This window comes from Myiozetetes cayanensis, unplaced genomic scaffold (genome assembly GCF_022539395.1).
Source record: "Myiozetetes cayanensis isolate MyiCay16 unplaced genomic scaffold, myiCay2020 scf2-11, whole genome shotgun sequence".
Classification (NCBI taxonomy): domain Eukaryota; kingdom Metazoa; phylum Chordata; class Aves; order Passeriformes; family Tyrannidae; genus Myiozetetes; species Myiozetetes cayanensis.
This window is the reverse complement of record NW_026087411.1, coordinates 25741308-25763083: the sequence shown is the minus strand read 5'-3', so window position 1 is coordinate 25763083 and position 21776 is coordinate 25741308. Positions and strand designations below refer to the sequence as shown.

General features: G+C 42.2%; 1 protein-coding gene across 4 annotated transcripts in view; it reads right to left on the bottom strand.

Annotated features, from left to right (window-relative positions):
* Positions 1 to 15603, bottom strand: part of PPM1B (protein phosphatase, Mg2+/Mn2+ dependent 1B) — a 60612-nt gene extending 45009 nt beyond the window's left edge. The window contains exon 1 of one of the 4 annotated variants that reach the window (XM_050314627.1): positions 15459 to 15603. The gene's annotated coding sequence lies outside the window, so the exon portion shown is untranslated. Of the gene's footprint in view, positions 1 to 8019; positions 8045 to 15458 lie in introns of those variants that run through there. The other 3 variants (XM_050314632.1, XM_050314629.1, XM_050314631.1) reach the window with 3 other exon arrangements.
* Between the last annotated feature and the right edge of the window lie 6173 nt (positions 15604 to 21776).

The following is a 21776-nucleotide window of genomic DNA, read 5'->3' as shown; positions in this document are numbered from 1 at the left end:
GTAACTCAATAGCAACTGCTAAACTGAAACTAATAAACTCAGTGAACCACTGGAAGAGGCTAAGTTAGTCAAGAAGTTACTATTTGCCTATGGTAATGCAGCAAAACATCACGTGAATGCTTTTCACTTGTTAGAGATGAAAGTATGAAGCGATTTAAGACATAAACAATCCAATGGCCACTACATGCCAAAAAACTCCCACTGTAAATACACACTCCCTTCACAGATATCGTGTAACCAAATCCATTTCCTAACCAGTAATACATAAACCACGTGACAGACAGAACCCGCATACAATTATGTGTATGCATGCATGTCTAAGTGCAGAGATAATGGAAAAATCTGATATACTAATGCAATAGTTCACAAGAATATATCCAGATCCTGGATGCAAAGGAAAAGAAAGACTACAAGCTGAGACAGTAACTTATTCAAAAGCACAGAAACCACGACAAAGAAGCCTGTTACTGACCACTACAGACTTTTTTTAAAAGCACAAGCAGAAACACACAAGTATTCACTAAGCTCTCCTGGTTACAAAAAAAAGTAGTGAAGTTGCACTTTTCACAAACCCATGAGAAGGGCTATCACACTTAAAACCACCCAATATGTAATTTCTGCAGCAATAATCTAACTAAAGCCTTGTCCATTTTGGAGATCTTAATATGTAGCATCTAAGATAATAGTTTTTTTCACAGGCCTGGACAAAGAGGGAAGGGAACCAATATCAGAAAAACGACAGTTCCACTATCCAACATGTTGCTTCCTCCTCCTTCATAAATTCAAATGCTCTACAAATTGCTCTGTTTTACCACAAGGTTCAGAATAACAAAGGCAAGAGATATTGTTAACTATAATATAGTTATATTATAACTAGAATATATTTTTGACACTGAAAAAGAGTATTTTTCCTTTCTTTCTTAGATTAAATGAGTCTATTCAATGAATTTATCTTGCTTATTCCATGCTTACTCAGTAGGCAGATTCCAAGTCTTGATATTAATGCTTAATATCAAAAACAGTCAACATGAGTAAGTGATTATGGTAAAGCTACTTTACTCAGGAGCACTAGAAATAAACACCATTCACATAAGGAATGAAGTTCCCAAATAAAACAGAAAATATTGGTTAGTTTTGCTACTTAAGTCCCATTCCGTGGGTGATTCTTCATAGAACGATTGAGAGTGGAGGGGACCTAGGAAGTCATCCAGCTCCATTTCCTCCTCAAAGCTCCGTCAACACTGACCTCAGTCCCAGGTGCTTAGGGCTTTATCTACTCAGGTCTTGAAAACCCCTACAGAGGCTTACAGGTTATCACTTAAAATCTCTTAATCCTCTTTGTAGCAAAAATTTTTCAACATATATCTCCCAATTAAAATTTACGGCTACTGTCTCTTGTTTTCCCACTGTGTACTTCAGTAAAGAGACTGGCTCCATCTTCCTGACATCCATCCTTGCCTATACCAGGATGGTTGCTACTACATCCCTCCCAAGCATCTCTTCTTCACGGTAAACAGCCACAAAAGGCTCTCACAGGTCACATACTCCAGCTCCCTGATCATACTGGTGGACCTGCTCTAAGTTTATCAATGTTGTTCTTCTTGAGGCTAGGGAGCACAGGAGCAAAACTGGAGACAGTACCGCAGATGCAGTCTGGGACCATGTGAAACAAATACCAACTAAAAGGAAATAAAGCTGTTTTCATGACTAGCAGGGTAAACTGCTGACTTCTTTTTAACCTGCTGTTCACCAGTATCAGGTCCTTCTCAGTAAAGCTACAACCCAACCATTCTGCAGCACAGTTACCAGTCCTGGAAGCAAGCCTTGGCATGAGCCCTTGATGAACATTTTAAGACTCTGACAGGCCCCTTCCTCCAGCGTGAGTATTTCAGGATGGCCACCTGCATTTGAGCCACCCACGTCTGTGACTACCACAAACTGATCAAGGTGCATTCCACCTCTCTCTCTGGGCCACCAATTAAGACATTAAAAAAAAAAAAAGTAAGGGTAGGTCACAGTAGACCCTTGAGGAGCTCTAGTTTAACTGCTGTCCAGGTAGAGTATGAACCATGGGCCACCCTCTGAAATGACTCTGAACCGTTTTTCACTTGTTCAGCCATCCTCCCATTCAGACTGTAAATTGGAGTATGCTGTGGGACACTAAAGTCTTGCTAAGGTCAAAGTAAAGAAAAACATCCAAACTGCTCTACCCTCACTTGAAGACCTAGTCATTTGACAGAAGGCAGTCAGGTTGGTCAAGTGTGACTGACCCTTAGTAAAGCCAGGTAGACTGTTCCAGTCACCTTCTCCTTCAAGGACTCAAAAATGTTGTGCTACAGGTTGATATAAACTACTTACTGATAGGGCTATTCAAATAGAGCAGTATTTAATTCTTTTATCAGGTGAAACAGAAGGTTTTCTTTATTATATAACACAGCAAGGATGCCTGAAACAGTGAATAGGAACCAGCTCTATGCTTCAACAATTTGCAGAATTCAAATGCTCCGAAACCTAAATACAAGAACTTTGTGCATAAAAAAAGCAGATCTCAACACGTGAAACACAGCATTAAAGCAATTGAGTTTCTGGATAATTTTCAAGGTACCTTGAAGTATACAGTATATACAGTAATAGCAGAGATGATAAAAGGGAAAACATGGTCTTTGTAACTCTGTCTAAAACTTACTACAGAAACAGGTGGCTGAGAAAGTGAAAAAAAAGAAGTGAAAAATAACAGGAAATGATCAAGAAAAACTCAAACATGTTTCATTATGGACATTATAATGAATTCCTGGAATTCGGATTGCTTCCATCTTTTCCAATAGTCTGAATTTTTCCCCAACTGTGTTGCAAGAAAATGTATTTTACTGACACATCTGAAAAGGAACAAATAGAGGAACTCCTGGACACAGAATCTGTCAGTGCCTGACAAACAACTGCAAACTCTATTCTTTACTAGTGATGACATTACTCATGTTTCACCCAAAATAGTTCAGTCAGTTTGCAGTTCATCAAAACTTATGCTTGAAACAGGCAGCGGATAAGATACTGTAGCTGCACATTAAGCAGTGAACACCACCACAGTGGATGAGCTTAGGCAGTCCTCTCATCCCATAAGCAAATTTGCAAATGTGACAAAAAGCACAGAAAAACAGCCTGACTTGCTCAGGAGCTTTCTGGTAAACTCCTTACCATGACCTTCACTATGCAAAGTTTTAGTTTCTGTTGTATTCTCGTGCCTACAGATATTCTTGTCAGCAACTGCTGGTATTTAATTAAACCAGAATGACTACTGTGAAGGGAGTCATATAAACATCTACAGCAGGCTATGCGTTTGGGGAAAATCCAAAAGAGGAGATGGACCTTTTAATTTAGTTATAATAGATGTTTTGATGTCAACATTTAATTGTATGACCTTTTTTCTTTAGGATTGCTTTAGGATTTTCTCTAGGACCACTCTCCCAGTTATGTGACTTCTCTGTGGTCTTCTCTTCATCAGCAGTAACATTCCAAGTAAATATAGTACTTCCATTTACAAGATACGTCACCAGGTATTCAAGAACCAACGTTAGTAACTACACAAGAACCTCCTTTGAAACATCTCAAGGTGCAATCTTAAAATCAGTTAGGATAAGCTAAACTGACAACTGCTGTAAGCCCACCTCCTGCCACGTGTATTTTCTACTCCAACTTTTGCATCATCTCATATCCTCATAGAGCAAGGTGATTCAAGAAGCTAAACTAAAAGAAAATTAATCTAAGCAATATATACCCAACATATGCGCATGACCTAACTTTCAACACGAGACATAGCTGAGTATCAGCATGAGAAGGAAGAGGATCCTGCACAAGGTCAGAAGCAGAAAATTGCAGAAATATAGCAGCACTAAGATACTCAGGTCATCATACAAGAACCTCTTCCCTAATGAAAGTCAGGATTATGAGTGAATTCCAGAAGCAAACGCCTGAGTGCATGCAGAGGTCTAACAAAAACTCTCTTTTCTGTACTGTATCAACAGTGAAAAGTGGTGAAAAACCAAACTATTCTAAGGACCTTTAACTAAACAGAGGGATACCAGATGCTCACCAACTAGGCAGCTCGTAGCAGAAATCTGTTTGCGTAGAGAGAACAAACTCCTCATAATGAGAGACAAAACCAAAGCCATATTATGTACAGTGAGTCAGCTTCCAAGAAAATGCTATATCCATTGTTTTTAAGTAGCTGCAAAGTAGTAGTATCAGATGTGTCTAGTACCCAGCACTCTCACCAAGGTAACATAAGAGTTAATGACTAGAAACCAACACAGAAGAAATTCAGAATTAAAAACTCATTTTCAACTGAATTACATGCTAGCTACTTGAACTGTCCTTTCTCCAGGATTTTGAAGGCACTACCTTTCTTTGCTGGTTGAACCAAGGAAGTCTTATTGCTTTTTCCTTTTTTAATTTAAAAATAATTCTGCATCACATCAGCTCACTCTAACTTTGCTTTTCTTGTCTAAATTGGCAGTTTAGTTCCAGTACATACTTTTAGTCATCCAAAGACCTTAGAAGAATCTTTGCTTCCTCAGCAACAGTGAGGCAAGTCTACTAATTCCATAACACCTTACATCCAAAATATTAATAGATGCACTAAGTTTTCCACTATCTGCAGGACTTATATAATTTGGGATGAAAAAACCCAGCAACTTGCAAAGTTCAGGAAAAAGCACCATAGACTAAATCTTCTCTCATTCCCCCCAGCCCTTATCAAGAGGGGATACAACACAGAGAAAGAGCTCAAAGGAACCAGACATAAACAAAAAGGACAGAGAATGAAGACTAATACCAAGAAGCTCCTCCCCATCTCACCCAGCAATGTCAGTGGTCAACTTACACTTGTTGGGTTTTACCCATGCTAGTATCAAAGAGTCAAGATACCTCTGAAAAGCAAACAGTTCCAGGAGGCAGAGGCAGGCAGCAGCACTTGGTAATAAAAGGCTGCATATCTGCTGATAGAAATCTTTCACATGATGAACTGACAAATGAACAGAAAACAGAACCCCGTGATGAGAATAAGAAAGAATATCCCTCGATGAATAGTGTGCTCTGCCTACTCAAGTATTAGCTGAAGTTATTAATGAATTCATGACATAAGTTCTTTCAAAAGCATTGTAGTTTTCTTCCTTACTAAGAACCTTTCATATCCTCTTCTGCCTTATTTCAGTCTCTCTTGCAGTAACAGTAGTAGACTTTGACCCAAGGAAAGGACAGGATAAACACTAACTGTTAGTGTTCTGAAATCGGAACAAAATGAACAGAAGAAAGTTTGCTCACAGGTAGTCCTGGTTCACCACTTCTTTTTGCACTAGTGGTAGCTTAAAATGACTACTAAAAGGAAGAGAAATAGCAAAAAAGGATGATGCAATCATTCCAGTCCAGTGGTGTAGGACCATTACTTCAGAAAGTTTCAGGCACAAATCTGACAATTCATGACAGATCTAAGCTGCCATGCCTGCTTTGTACGCAAGAGCTTCTGTTTTAATCAGTGCTTCAATAAACAAACAAACAAGAGCTATTGAGGAAGGGACAAAATGGAGAGACATATTAACAAGTTTTCCAAATTAGTTTCATATTCCTTGTGAAACTGACAACATAACCAGGTTTCAAGTCTGGACCAACCTAAAGAAACCTTTCCAAAAAATTATCTACTTCAGTTATGGCATTCCTACTCCAAGTTTTTGTTTATACAAAACACACCTGAATCTGTTAAGCCTGAACAAAAGAAAACCGTGAAAACAAATCATTTCCAGTAGTAACTGACTAGTACTTTTCCTAGATGGGAGCCCCATATTCCTTCTGTACAGATTAAGAAATACGTAAAATTTCAGATTGAAAATAGTATGGTCATTAAATACAACTGAGAATATATGGTTATTTTTCAAGGAAATTTTTTTCCAAATATGAATTAGTAAAGTACAATTGCAGAGTACCTTCCACAGTGACATTTTTCTGACCATGTGAAATTCTGTTTCCTGCCACTGGCAACAGCAGTACACAAGCTTATTTCAAGAATCCTGAACTATGTTGAAATTTTATTTCTTCCCCTCTGACTCCAGAAGTAAGGCACCATTTTCATTTCATGATAAAAAATCAGAAATGGTTTTGACTGTTTGTAACCTTATCCTCTGCCCTCTAAAAGTCAGATATGCTAAGTCGACAGCATTCCTTTTTTTTCTTTAGATTAAAATAATACTGCAACAAGAGTCAAAACCACAAAATAAGCTGTTTTGGTTAACAACAGCTACTATTTTGAGTTCATTAAATATTTTAGAGAATTTCTTCTCTGGCACAGAATTTTGTTTGGTGCATTCTAGTTAAGAAAGTGAGAAGTCATCCTACTGTAGGTAATGTTACAAGCCAGATACTGGTCTTCAACAGCTCTTAACCTCCTAATCACTTTCATGCTCAAATACCGTAAGAAAACACATAGAAGTATAGACATGGTTCCGCCTAAGACAAACCAAAGGGAAAACAGGAGTAAAATAAATTTATTGTTTACCATGATATAAAAGTAGGATACAAAACATCATAATCATTGTGGCGGAGTCCTAACAATCCTTTCCTTCCACATCGCATACAAACCTAATTATTATTTCCATTTTAAAACTCAGGAAAAAGTTAAACTATCGCTTTTACCACTTATGCAAACAGAAATGAGCTCTCAAGGCCTGCCTGCAGAGGACACTGAATAGCTATTTGACTCTAGCAAACACTAAGAAACATCTCTTTTCAATGGAACCATCCACAAAGTGGTATGTTTGTCTTTTCCTTGATCCCACAAATTACTTGTAAGAGACAGACACATTAAACTGCTTCCAGTGTCTTTACATTGCAAGAGATGCACAGAATCTAAAAGAGGCCTGGTTGGAAAACACCAGAGAAAACAAACAATTGCTATTATTAATACATTTTTTAAATGACTGAATGCTTATGAACTTGAGGTTATCTTTTGAACAGCAGTTTGAATTATGGTACACTTATGGAGCATTTACACAACAGGTTTCACACTCCCCTCTTCCCCCCAGCTCTACCTATTGTTTTCATAACAGTGTTCTCATCTTGTTTATGTATAAAATCTCTATTATTTGAACTCTTATGTACAACCTTCTACCAGCTCAGATAAATTACTCCTCAGAGTAATATAATCAGACACAACCTAGACTTTGCATGACTCTATCCACCAGCCTAAGCAATCAGCAAAGAGTAGGAAAGAGATCATCTCAGAGAAAAGGAAAAGTGAAACAAAAAAACCTCTTACTGTAATATGTCTCCTGAAAAAGTTATAAAGGCACAGAAAACATGACAAGTTAGTAAATGGACAAACATCCCATCTGAGGAGTCCATTTGATACATCTATAGGCAGTAGTCCTACAATTACTGAATAACACTCACTGGGTGTAAATCCCACCTGTAATTAGACATTGGTAATAACCTCCTTAGGGGCGTCACTTCAGTTCTTACTGACAACACCCAAAGTGAGACATCCATGAGTCTTAACAGACTGTACTGTGCACTGGGACTCTATGGAGCTAGATGGAGCTGCTTTATCTTCTAAGATGAGGGAATGAACACTACCTGGGGGAGTCAGTGAACTATCTCTGTTAGGTCTGGATTCAAGTTTTACAGCCGCTGAAGTAAGAAAAGAACTTAGTGTTTCTTTTGACTATGCACACCAAAAATAAGTAGCTTTTTCCAGAAAAGTCAGATATAAACAATTTTTATCAAATGTCCCACAGAGAATCAAAATTAATCTCAGACAGTAGAAACCAGTGCCTGCAACTAGTACCATATATGAAGTGAGGTCCTGTGCACAAGCTGGTATTTAGAGTACTTTTTGACCAGGATAAGATTTTCCTGTCAGGAACTAGAACAAATAGAACAGACACATATTTTATTACTATACCAGGAAAACAGAGAGCAGGACCAGACAGAACACAGAAAAAACCCTGATATTTGTGCTAAATTCACCTTTCATACCTTTAGAGAAGCTCTCTGAAGTCAGTGCTTTGCATATAGGCACACTTCAAACAGAAGCAAAAGGAACAATTTCTTTAGCTTTATACACTGAAGACAGAACTCTCAAAACAGCCTGTAGTACCACACAGTTTCAGTACAGTACTTCTCATCTGAAAAGTTTCAAAGCACATTACAGTTTCAGCAGTTTTGCAAGGTCACAAGGGCAATCACAAACACAAGTCCCCGCCCCCTCCAACTGCTAATCCACCACCCTCAAAATCCAGCCTAGCTCTGCTCCAGAGACTTCAGCACAAACATTTTCAAAACCCTCACTCACTTCTCTCCTAGAATCATGGTCCCACACTACTATATGTGGTACTTTCTATACATCTGCAATATACAAAGGCAACTTCACACCTGTCTACACTTATTTGGAGGTTGTTTAATAAGCATGCTGAATACTCTTGAGAATTTTATCTATTCTATGGAGAATAGATTTTTAGTATCCCTTAAGAATCTGCTGTAGGAACATCATTTCCTATTTCTAGATATGTTACCTGAAATGTTGGGGGGGATATTTTTAACTGTTCTGAGAGACATTTTGAATAGTGTTAATTATTAAAAAAACCAAACAAACATAACAAAAACTACAACAGTGAAACAAGAGATAGGATTAGTGGAAAACAAAACCGCAGCAAGCCAAACTATACGTGTTGTATTTCCCCACAGTTTTACTGAAACTGGCCAGAACTCATAAGTTAACACAAAGGTAAATATTTCGCAAGTAATCAGGTCCTGTGAGTTTTTTGGAAATAAACAGTCAGGTCAAGGAGAGACATCCAAACTAGTGCCCCTTGAGGACAAGTGCAGTAGAAGCTCAAGCTATGTTAACAAAACCAACTTCCCATACAGGACAGCAGGACAGATAGTGTCCCACACATGCAAAAATACTTTCAGAGTTCACAATACAGCATACACAGAAAAATCCAACCACAAGACACAAAGTCACAGGAAGTCAGGCCTCATAACCTGCTGCTCACACAGCAAGTTATATTCTTGAATAACTGAAGAAAAAACATGAAAAAACTACTTTCCACAATTTACAGTAGTTTTAAGGCCAGTCATTTTCATACAGAATTTCAAAACTAGGGACAATAATTTGGGAGTAGACATTCAGTTACCAGTCAAGATAAACAAGCAATCTCTAGTCAGAGAGCAGCAAGACAACCTTTGCAGTCCTGACAACAGCACTTAGGAGGCAGCAGAAGGCGGAACCCACTCCCCTGCACAGCTCAACACCCTCTGCAATGCTCGAAGATCCAGAGACCCAGTTGGTACATCTACGCTGCCACTTCAGTTTGAATCAGTAGCCTGCTTTTGAAGTAAACTTGTCACCCCACTTCTGCACTTTGGTTCACATCTCATAGAAGTTCCTGAACACAGTATCTGGACACCTCCAAGATTAACCTAAACCAAAAATCTGGGAAAGCACCTAATACCCACTAACGTTTGAAGCATACACAGTCCACAGAATCAGACTCCAATAAAGAGCCAAGAAGTAGACACACTGTGGACACTGAATTTGCCTAAATTAGAGTTTCACTCTACAACCTTCTTCAATTGTAGCATATTGCTTGCTAATGTAAATATAATCAATGCAGTAGATACTGTCCATTCATTTATGACAGCTCCAAGACACAGTAACTAAACCCACAAACTTAAGCTGTCAACACACACATAAAAGCCCTAACAGGGAGGGCTGCACTGGGAATTTGAGTGTTCCTTTCCCTAAAATAACAATAGAAGCAGTGTACCACTACTCTTTGTTTCCACTCCTTTATAGGTTAGGAGTTTCAAAAGCTAACGGGATACTTCTAGAAAAGTTCTCCGAATAAAGTTAAAAAACAAACAAACAAACAAAAACAAACAAAAAAAAAAAACCAAATCAGAAAAACCAAAACCAAATCCCAAGATCTACACACTTCATGCATCACCTACATTTACTCTTTTATAAAACTTTTAAAATAACACTGAAAACCCAACCCAATAATTCACATCAATGGCTTCACTGGAGGTGGGTATAGGGAAGGAAGAGCAGCATGTGCCCAATAGTGCTTTTTTACTTACACATCAGCTTAACCAACAAAGCTGCCAGAAAAGAGCTTTTTTTCTTTTTGAGTAAGCTGACCAACATAATATTAATTGTTTCACTTGAATCAAAACATCACTTCTTTACCAATAGTTTCATTAAGATGTTCTCTCCAGTTACCAATTTTACTTTTTCTATACCACATTTTAAATACAAGATGATGAGTTTTGAACACACAATACCTGGCTTTATCAGGACCAATAAGCTGGTGAGAACAGACCAAAGTAGTACTGTATTAATAAATTACAAAAAGGTGTTACCTCCTCTGCTCGACAAGTCACCATCTTACTTCATTACCTCCTCGATAAAAACAATTAATTCATATGCTAACAATGCAGAACCATGTTTGCTCTACATTCAGTAAAGGTCAACTTCCTACACTGGGGTGCAGACACAAAAGTAGGATTATTGAAGACAACGTTTTCTGTTAAGACATTAATCCCATGAAAACTGCCAAGAACAAATGAGGGTTTCCTTTGTGATTTAACTGGAAGTTTGTGGTTATTGACCTGTCATTACCATACACACTGAAGAGCCATCTTAAGCTTTCCAGTAGCCTAGTATGAAACATGATGTTTTTCTGACCTGTTTCCTGTTAACTCTTGTGAAAATAGACTGAAGCACCTACTTGTACTATTTATTTGAAAGAAAACTCAATGAAAAAGTTATTTCCCATCAAAGATGAAGAGAACCTATGGCATGGGATAGCAGTGGCATTATAGGAACATTAATGATGAACTAACGGTGCATGAGAAAGAGTTGTCGATGATATTTTTCCTAGCAGAACAGTAACACCTGGGCCTGAGTAATTTCCTTCAAAACTGTAAGCAGGGCTGTTTTCTGATGAGATATGGAGCTTTCCCTTCTATAATTTTCTACATTAAAATATCTTTGTGCCTTCTCTCCCAACACAGGGTTTTCTAAGAGACGGAAGACTAATTTAACCTACACTCACTGGCAACCCTTACGTTTCAAGATGCCAATAATGTCTCAAGAAACTGAGATGCACTGAACTGCTCATCTCAGGAAACTGGAGATGAGCTACCCCAGCTCAGTGAATTTCCTACCATCTCATGTGAAGATTTTCAGACCAGTATTTTTTTCAAGTGACGTTCATTGATTCTTCAGAATTTTATTTGACTTTAGCACATAATACAAATATGAATCTGCACAGGATTGGTAAATTTTAAGCAGTTTGACCGAAGTTTCCCATACTAGATATCTGCCCAAAGCTCAAAGACATCATCCGAATAGCTAGGGAGTTTGCAAAGTTGTCTGTTAAAAAAAACCCAGTTTTGATAACCTTTTTGGAAACTCAGCATCCTTATTCTTACTTCAGGGACACATCTTTCAGTTTCTCTTTTCTGGGCTTCTATAGTCAAATGTCATTCTATTTGGGTGATGCTTTTTTTTTTTTTTCTTATTAATAATCTGCAATATCTGGTCCAGATTTTGACATTAAATTCCCTGAATATTATATGCCTACCAGATATGTTGGAGACCAGGGCTAAAACAGACCCCTCTTGAAGTTTCATAGAAGATTTATCCTGCATTCACACTGCTAACAGCCAGTGAGAAGGAAGAACTGACCATTCACACCCTGTACAGCTGTAAGCCAGATCTTGAAGACCATCAAGCATAAATGGAAGCACAGAATGAAAAAAGTACTAAATAGGGAAGGACCCAAGATAGGAAAAAATTTTACTTCAACAGTTTTCTAAAGAAATCACCATTGTTCTCCTTCAATTTACTGACAAAACCAGTATTCACATCAACTCACTTGGATTTCTAAAAGGCACAAGATCTGAAGGATGTGTCTTCATTTTCACAGAAAAGTGAAGTGAAACGCTAGTGCAGCAATGAATTCAGAGAGATCAGAAAACTTGTTGGACAAGGCGGCAAGAACTGAAAAAAACAAAAGCCAAACAAAATAGAGCATATTTGATTTAATTAAGGTGGTGGGTAGAACAAACCAATACTAGAGAAAAAAAACAACTATGGGCACAAAGATAGACATAGCCTATTTACAATCATCACTCTCCACAATCCACACACCGAGTCTAGAGATTGGATTCCTTCATCAAGGCTTTCCCATTCACTTGGAAGAGACTGCCAAAACCCAACAGTTAGCTACTTATCTCCCAGTGCTGACTGGAAAAGAATAGCCATTTACCACTTCCTAAGCTCCAGCACTAGGCCTTCATGGCAGATTTAAGCATTCCTACAGGACTGGTGATCCAAGACACTAACAAATTTTCATTTCTAGTATTTTTCTGAGAAGTAAAAACCAAACAAAACAACTGAAACCACACTGACAAGAAAACCCCATCCCTGCCCCCCAAACACTATGGCATCCAGGTGTGCTGCAGTTTGCTCAGTTCCAAATGGACAGTACTGGTTGTACACTGTCCTACCCCATCCCTTGCTGCAGCCTAAATAAACCCTGCTCCAAAGAGCAATACAAATACTTCAAAAACATAGATTTTTAAATCCACTACTAAGAGTGGATTTTTAGTGCCCTTCCCTTTTTTAATTTGGAGGCAACACATTCATGTAAGAAATACTCCCTACTCTCCATCAGCCCCCGCTTAGAGCAGTAGTTCTTGACACTGAGAACCTCAAACACACAGATTTCACAAGCTGTAATTTCAGTTGTGATAGGTTTGTATTTCCTGGGACAGCATCTCAAGTCTAGTAAGTCAGAAGCACACATCAGTTGATCATCACTGAAAAAGTGTAAGTGAGCAATGAGAAATGCACACCAGAGACAAGAAGAGAACTGGATTGTCCAGGATAATTACAAGACTACTCTTCTCTTTCTCTAGTTCTCTGCCTCACTAACTGATCACCTCATGGCTATCACAATAAAACAAAAATGGATTCTCTGCACCCTCTATGCAGCCCTTTCCATACTACATTAATTACATTTCCCTCATCTGATGTTATGTGCCGTAATTAAATCACTATTCTATCTAACAGCCTCCTCTAAATATCTGTGCAGAACAAGAGATGGGCAGCTATGGAAACAAATAATATATACTAACAAACTTGCAGAACATGGGATACACACATGCAATTATTCCTCATTTCCACCTGAGCCAAGCAGCTTTCCATTCTAAATGGATCATCTCTTCACAAATCTCCAACCCCCATGTGTTTATGCACTAACCCTCTCTCAAATACAAGCATGTGTCCAGTACAAAGACTCCACACCTTCTACAGACATGCACTCAGTTAAGTGTTAAGGTCTAGAAAATGCACGTAATAAATACATATAATAGACACATTGGAACCCCTGAGCCCACACATACATGGAGGCTTGTCTATACCATATTAAGTGCTTTTAGTGAGCTGCTGACCTGTCAACACCATTATGAGTGCTAGTTTCAGCAAAAGTTTACTTTTAAAGTTAATGGAAAATTTACCCAGTGAAACAAACAGAACAAAATAAACAAACAAAAAAGGGCACACTTTACCAGAAACCCCTTCACTGTTCAGTAGCCTCCTTTAATTCAATAACATTTATAACAGTGATAAATTGTCTCATATTTATTCACTTTTTTTTAGTTTCACTAGACATCACAACTGTAATATACTTCTCTCCATACTATGAACAGCAAAGAATCCCCATAGCCTCCAACCCACTCAGGACCCACCTGGGACCCTGGACCCAGTCCATCATCCCTCCCCCACACCATTTCAACTTTTCATAGCCTCAGCCAAAACGCCTGCCTCCTCTCTCTATACACAGGCTAACTAACTCAGCAATACGAAAACTCCAGTTTCCCTTTTGCACAAATACCATTCCCCTGATACACACATGTATACATAGCCTAACATAATCTTCACCCTATATATGCATAATGCACACAAATTCATCCTTCCCCCCTTTTTCAAACGTACCCAAATACCTACTCAAGCCCCCTCACTTTCTTATAATCCACAATAATCCTTGCAACCCATAAGAAGAGTGCACTGACGTCCTCACAGACAGAAATTCAGACTGCCTGGCACCTGTTACAAATATATACACCTACGGTTCTACAGCTTACCAGGACACGCACAAACTTTTCTCTGAACAACACTATCATGACCTCAACACGTGGCATTTGCTACACATCTTCCCATTTGTATTCCACGGACCAAACCACAAATACCCAGCCTTTCCATTTCATCACAGGTGAGACACCAACTCACAGCCCCTCTCACGTTCCCAGGACACAGATCACGGTGGTTGCTGCATTACCCCATCTCCACAGACCGAACACAAAGATCTCTGTGCTGCTGACAGCCAGGCATCTCCCTCAGCTCCCAGTGTGAGCAGCAGACAAACCAATGCACAGCAGTAGGAACACACGCATGCCTTGCTGTCCACATACCAGCTCATATTACACACGAAGGTCTCGCACATTAAGTCTAACCACACCGGCCACCAAACAAAACAAGTCCAGAACCTTGTAGCAACCTGTTACCACTGTGCCTGTAAGCTGTACACAGCTTTACCTACCACCCAAAGACTCCCTCCTCCACAGTCTTTAGGAGCCAGCCAACTTACCACCTCAGTTCTCACAACAAGCCTGTTTACCTATCGCTCCCAAATGTATAGGCCTTCATGTACCACTACTCCCAAATACATGTGGTTTCACCCACCGCACGTACCCTCACGGTATAAACACATCCCTCAACGTACCGCAGCACATAAAGCAAGACGGGCACCGATTTTTCCAGCTGCCTCCAGCCCACCAAAACGACTCCCTCCTTTCGAAGAAGGTATTATTGTAAATTATAATAAAAATATATCAACTGGGTTCGCAGAGCCCGCAAGCTCCAAACTACGAGAAAGAACTGCCTTCAACTCCTTTCCCCCAAAGTCTCCCAGCCACTGCCCATCTGCCCAGGAGTTCATCCCGCCAGAAGCACCCAGGTCTCACGGTAAGCTTCTCGCCTCGATCCCGGGGCCATGCCCGCCACCCGCCCTCCCCTGCCCGCACCCCCGGCTGGTCACACCGGCCTGGGCTAACGCACGTGCGCTGGCCGAGCCCTCGGCCCTGCTCCCTCCGCGGCCGCCGCCACACGCCGGGCACCCCCGGCGCCCTGCCCGGCGCCACCTCGCGGGGCCCGGCCCGCAGGCTCCCCGCCGCGCCGGGCCCGGCCCGTGTCAGCGCGGCCCTCTCCGCTCCCCCGCCGGGAGGGGCCGGCGGCGCCCGCTCGCTGCCCGGGGGCGAGCCCGCCGGCGCCGCAGCCCCGGCCCCGGTCCCGGTCCGCCCGCTTAACCCCTTGCCCCGCTCCGCCCCGGCCCCTCTCCGGGTACCTGCGGGCCCGGCGTCCCCGGCGGCGCTCCGGGGCCCGGCGCGGGTGCGGGGGTGCTGGCAGGGGCTCAGGCGCTCGCCGCCCCGCGCTGGCCGCCGCCGGCCGCCGCCGCCGCCCGGTCGCGCACTCGGAGCGCCGCCAGCAGCGCGGACATGTTGGAGCCGCCGTGCCCCCGCCCGCGTCACCTCGCTCCGCACGGGCCGCACCGCCGCGCCCGCCCCGCACCGCCCCCCGCCGCCGCCCATTGGCCGCCCGCCCCGCCGGCACCGCCCCTCCTCGCTGCCATTGGTGAGCAGTCAGCCGTTCCCCCGGCGGCTCCGCCCAAACGCCCTTCCCTGATTGGGTCTCCCCGCTTTGTTTTGGTAACTATTGGCTGCGTCTCTTGTCAATCAAGACACTAGAGGACGGGCTCGGTCTTTCTCCGCACTTTTTTTTTTATAACCGGCCTCGCAGCCTCGGGGTACAGCTGACGGAAGCGTCTGTCAGCGAGCGTCCTCGCCCCTCCCCGCCTCCCTCCCGCCGCCACATCCCCTCCCTCCCGGCGGCGCGGTTTGCCTGCAGGCCATTGGCTCCCACCGCCGCCACTCCCGGAGCCTCTCTCGACCCCGCCGCCGCTCCGCCAAGTAGGCGGGAACCGGCCCGCGGGTACCTCCTCCTGATTGGCCGCCGCCCCTGCCAGTCAGGCGGGGCCGGCGGAGCCGCAGAGCGCGGCCCGGCCCGCGCGCGGCGCCGCTCCGCACGCCGATTGGTCGCGGGGCGGGCGAGAGGCGCGCGACCTCCCCCGTGCCCCACGGGGGGCGGTGGCGAGTACCCGTATGTGCGCGCGATGACATCACCGCCAGCCAATAAGCGCACGCGGGGGTCGCTCGAGGGAGCCGCTGCGCCTCGCGCGCCCCGGGGGATGGGAAGCTGGGAGCTGGGAGCGGGAGGCGGGATCGCCGTCGGACCCGGGACGGTGTGCGGGGCTGCCGGTGCTACCGCAGCAAAGAGCAAGGCTGGGGGTGTCTCGGCCTTTCGTGTTCCCGTCCCCCGGCGGGGCTCGAGCGACGGCCCCGCGCGGGTGCCCATCGGAGGAGTCTCGGGACCGCCCTGGGTGCCCCACCGAGCCCCGCGGGCACCGCTGGCACGGCGCAGCCCGAAGAGTAGAATCGCGGAATCAGCTCGCTTGGAAAAGACCTTTGAGATCATCAAGTGCAACCTATGTCCGAACACCGCCCTGTCAGCTAGACCACGGCACCCAGTCCCGCGTTCAGTCTTTCCTTAAACACCTCCAGGGACGGTGACTCCACCACCTCCCGGGGCAGCCCATTCCAATGCCTAAACCCGCCTCTGTGAAGAAATTCTTCCTGGCGTCCAACCTTAAATCTCCCCTGCCGCAGCTTAAGACTATGTCGCTGGTTGCCTGGGAGAAGAGGCCGATCCCCACCTGGCTGCGCCCTCCTTTCAGGCAGTTGTGGAGGGTGATGAGGTCAACCCTGAGGCTTCTCTCACCCCTGATCCCGGCAGGTGCGGGAGCGCAGGAACGGGCGCTGCTCCCGCCCCGGCCCCTGGGCTGCGGCGGGGAACTGCCCGCGGGAGGCGTCAGTGAACCCCCTGCCTGGGCTCGCCTGCCCCAGCTTCTTGCTTGCCCCAAACCAAAACTGTTTATTCAGGAAAGAACATGAAAATCTGTCTGATCCCTCATAATCCCGTGCTATTCCCACCTCCCTCAGCCAGTGGGCTGGCTGGTTCATCTCGCCGGAGAGGGACCCACTCTTGCCTCGCTGTGCAGCTCTGTAAGGCTGTCTGTAAGGCAGCTCTGTTCAGCTGCCGCAGATTTCCTTGAAAGCCAAAAGGGAAGTCCTGTCCTTGCCTTGCACTCCCGAGAACCCAAACTTTAATATACTATCTGTAGAAATGGCATACTAATTCCCACACCATTGTCTACTGATGCCCTTGTCCTCTTCCTTAAACAGAGCAGTTTCCTCCCCACACACTGGGGGATCAGCGTGAGTGAACACGGGACTTGAGATCACAGGCCAAAACACAGTCTGCATAGCACTTTTATTTATTCATCTGTCTTTTCTGAAGGAAACTGACCCTGAAAGAACTGAAGGAACTGACCCTGAAAAAGATTGGAGCTTTCACTTCTGGAGTTGACATTCTCTCCCAGTCTTCCACATAGGCACACAATGGGATTATTTTCCCAGGGTCTCCAGAGATATGCCCACAGTGCAGAAAATACTATACAGCTTTTACTTTTAAGATCATCAGCATCACCACTCACATTAGAAAATCCTTGCACACAGAGCTCTGGAGGCACATTTTCACTCAGGTAACTGATGCAACTACAGCTCAAAGAGCTGAAGCTTTGCTTTCTGTGGGTTCAAATGGATCTACTCCACACCGAGAAGATACTCGGATACACTCTAGTGTGACAGTGCTGCTTCCCACAACTCCCTACCAGTTGATAGAGTTGAATGAGAATGAAACCTAGATTGCCTCAGCACAGGCACTCGTGAGCCAGTTCAGAAACAGCCAGAATGCTGAGACTGCGGTTACCCTTCTGTCATAGAAAACTTGCTCATAGACAAGCTAATTTGAGTGCCCAGACCCAGCTGCCAATCAACCTAGTTAACTTTGCAGTGTCCACATGATCTAGGACTCAAGATACTTTTTAATATATCTAGCTAGGGATCTTTTTTTTTTTGCCTATCCTCAGGCTTATATCTCATAGTAATTTGAATACAATTCATTTATTATTAAAGCAATGACAAATCTGGCTAAAAGTTACTATATCTTGGGGTCGATGGATGTGAAATTCATTTAGCCTAGATATTTTTTTGACTTTTGAAACAGTTTTTATTTCAAGAGATTCACCAAGAATTTTTGAGAGCCTGTCACTCTTCAAAGTAATGGTATATCCTGCACAGATTTCAGCAGGTTTGGAACTGGGCTATAATTTTATCAGGTTCCTGTTTACACCCTCTACTTTGATTCTTGGCTATCTGCCAGAGAGATATCCTAGGCAGCATTAGATAATTCTGCTCAGTATGAACATTGTATACTCAGCTGCTACTGATTCTTCCATCTAATTTACTGTAGCAGCCACTCTTCCCACAGAGACAGCTAAAACTGTATAGAAATACTGAAAGAAATCACAAGTTAGTCTTTCAACTGTCATTCAACCCTTCTGACCCTGCCTTTCTCCTTGCTTCTAGGTTTTACAGTTTTGTTCTGATCCCTTTCATTTAACCTTCAGCTCTAACTGTATATATAATTCTATAACAAATTTAGAAAAAATAAAATACCTCCTTATCATTTCACTTCACTACCAGTACAACATTTACAGAATTGACTTCCCAAAATAATAAATGTTACCCTTTCTCTGTCTCTGAAGTAATAAACTATATCCCCTATTGCTTCTCAAACACGACCTGCTTAAATGTTAGAGATTAACTAAAAACCTACATCGTGCACACGAATCCTTAACTGAGTGTAAACAGCGTATTCCTAATCACTAGAAAATGTGCATATCTGGCTGGTTTCTGTGGACTAAAACCAAACGCTGGCATTGCTCAAGAGGTGTGTGTGGCAAGAGGCAAGCGGCACAGTGACAGGCAGCAGGGGCGGTGGGTGAAGTAATAAGTAGGTGAAATAATGGTTGTATGTGGCAATGTGGAGTTAATAGCTAATCTAGAGATTTTGTGCCTTTTCATGGCTGGCCCCAGTTAAGCTTCGTTTAAAATTACCAAGGCAAGATATTTGTGAGAATAAGTGTGTGTTGGATAAACGGGGATGTGTGCATGCCTGAAAGGTTGGGCTTTTCTTAATGCATGCAATGTCCATCTGATGCTAAGTGATGGTGAAAATAACTATGAGTTATGGAAATTTTAATAAATGGCAAATAGTAGTGGTTAAAAGCAATTTGCAAACAACTTTGATACTGCACTAAAGAGGAATGAAGGTGAGTTCTTATAATACAGAGTTTTTAAAATTCCCAATTTTTAATGTTCTATTGTTATTGGTGAGGAGATTTGTCCTTTTAAAAATAGCTGTTGATGAATCTCAATAATTAAATTTGTTTGATGTTCAAAAGAATGAGCTGTAAAACAGGACTTGACAAAATATTGGTACCTTTGGGAAGCTACTTGATCTGACAGTATTTTCATGTCATTTTCTCAAGTTTTAACTCTGTTTTTTAAAAAGTTAGCTTTTCATCCAAACCATGTATACATCTAGTGTTTTAACTGGCTGGCCTTCATACTGGTTTGACAAGTGGCGACTGATCTAGTTTCACAAGAAGGCATTCTCAGACACTGAGAATATTCGTGGTAAATGGATATTTTTTTAATCTGTAAAGCAAACAAGCTCTTTCATTTTCATCTGAGTAACTTCCCATGGAAATTAATTCACTAAACAACAGCAGTTAGTTCTTCACCACTTGCCTGCATACCCCTTCTAGATTACACCATCTGCGAAGAAAGGAAGGAAATCACCACAGATAATAAGGTCATCTTCACATTAAGAAATGAACAGAAAAAATTTTGAAAGATTCACATAATATTTCACCTTGGTTTTGCTCAGCAAGAGGAAGATTAAATGCTAATACATCAGTGGGGACTAGGAAGAACATAGGATGGGTAGCAAAAAAAAAAAAGGATAGATATAGACAAAGGCAAAAAAAGTAATGTTACTGTGTCAAAATGAAATAACTGAAATGTGGACATACTACTTCTAGCAGTTTGGGGAAAAAAAGGAGGGAATTTCATAAAACAGTTCAGGGCACCCTCCTTGTGATGAAAGAAAACACAGTGTTCCTAATGAGAACACGTGGATTAGAGTGAATTTGCAGTTGAGGAAACACAGAAGTAAAAATAAAGATGTGTAATAACATTCTATGTTAAGGAAGCGATGTTCTGCAAATAAAACATAAGTAATAAAACAACTCATACTTTAGTTCCAATCTATTTTTGGAAAAGCTGGTTACAGACTGTACTGAGAGGAGAGTGCTCGGAGATCATTACAGTCTCTGGATGGAAGTTTTGGAGGTAGCTAGAAAACTCCATATTATTGAAGAGATGGTACTGCTTGGTTACAAAGAAGCAGTCAGTGAGATTTCAAATTCTCGGTTAATAGTTTGGGGAATACAAGCTTGTCCTAGTTGGGCCAGACATTCTGGGCTATGGTAGCCAATTAAATCCTTCTCCAAAATGTCACTCAGCCTGTAAAAAGGAAAGCTTTTGGATGGTTCAGGAATATGCCTGACAGTAAATAATAGCCCTGGAGTAGGCAATCACAATTTGTGTGATGAAAGGTAGGGATGAGAGAAAATAGAACATTCTCAACTTCAGAAAGGGAAACTGTGATAAATGAAGGAACCTGGCAATAAAATCCGTCCGTATAATGAAAACAGAAATTTGAATGTGGAAGAAGCCTCAGGTATCTTAAAACCAGAAGACTGGGAACCTGTATCTCACAGACAGCAAAGCAGTTTACAGGTAGAGGCTTCAAGGCATAAGTGGAAGAGAAGTGGCATCAAGAGGTAAGAACTATAAGCACAGAGCATATAACAATACAGAAAAAAAGGTCTGGTTTGGGAAGGATCTCAAATGTCAATAAATCTGAGAACGAAGGGAGAATTTATCTGGAAAATCAGGTTGAATTATGGTATCTGAAAAAACAGCCAGATGTTATCCAGCTGTGGCATAATATTGTAAGAAGGAAGAGATATTGCTTTCCAGTGAAGAAGTGGGCATTAGAGATAGTCTACATCTGATTCTAAAACTAAATGCATATTTTTGCCACAATTTTCACTAAAGATGGTGATCTTCAACATGGGGTTAGAGGACAGGATGGCTAATAGCTAAGAGGGAAAGGAAATTGCTAGTATTACATATAAAATGAAAATAAAACACAGGCTACAGCCTCTGGGCAGAAAGAACAGATAATGCCCATTCCAGGAGTCAGAAAATCACATCAAATGAAATCACTTGTCTGGCAGTAAGCTTTTTAAAGTAAGTATATCAGGAAATGAGAAAGTGTAATGTTTGTTTACAAAAGGTGGACCTTACCAGATTAACCTAATATCTTTCTTTGATCATATCATTCAACTTCTAGATAAAGGAGGAGATGACAGGAATTAGCACAGCAATATCAGACACTAATGGAGGTGATGGATTATCCATATAGGATAAAGCAAAATCTGATGATCAGTGGTGAGGTATCTGAGTAAAGGTTGTTCTCTTCCCACCATCACAACCCCCCCACTCCTTCTCCTCCCCCCAGTCTCCCTGCCCAAGATGGGCTTAAACCTAGTAGATATTTTCCTTAATAATAC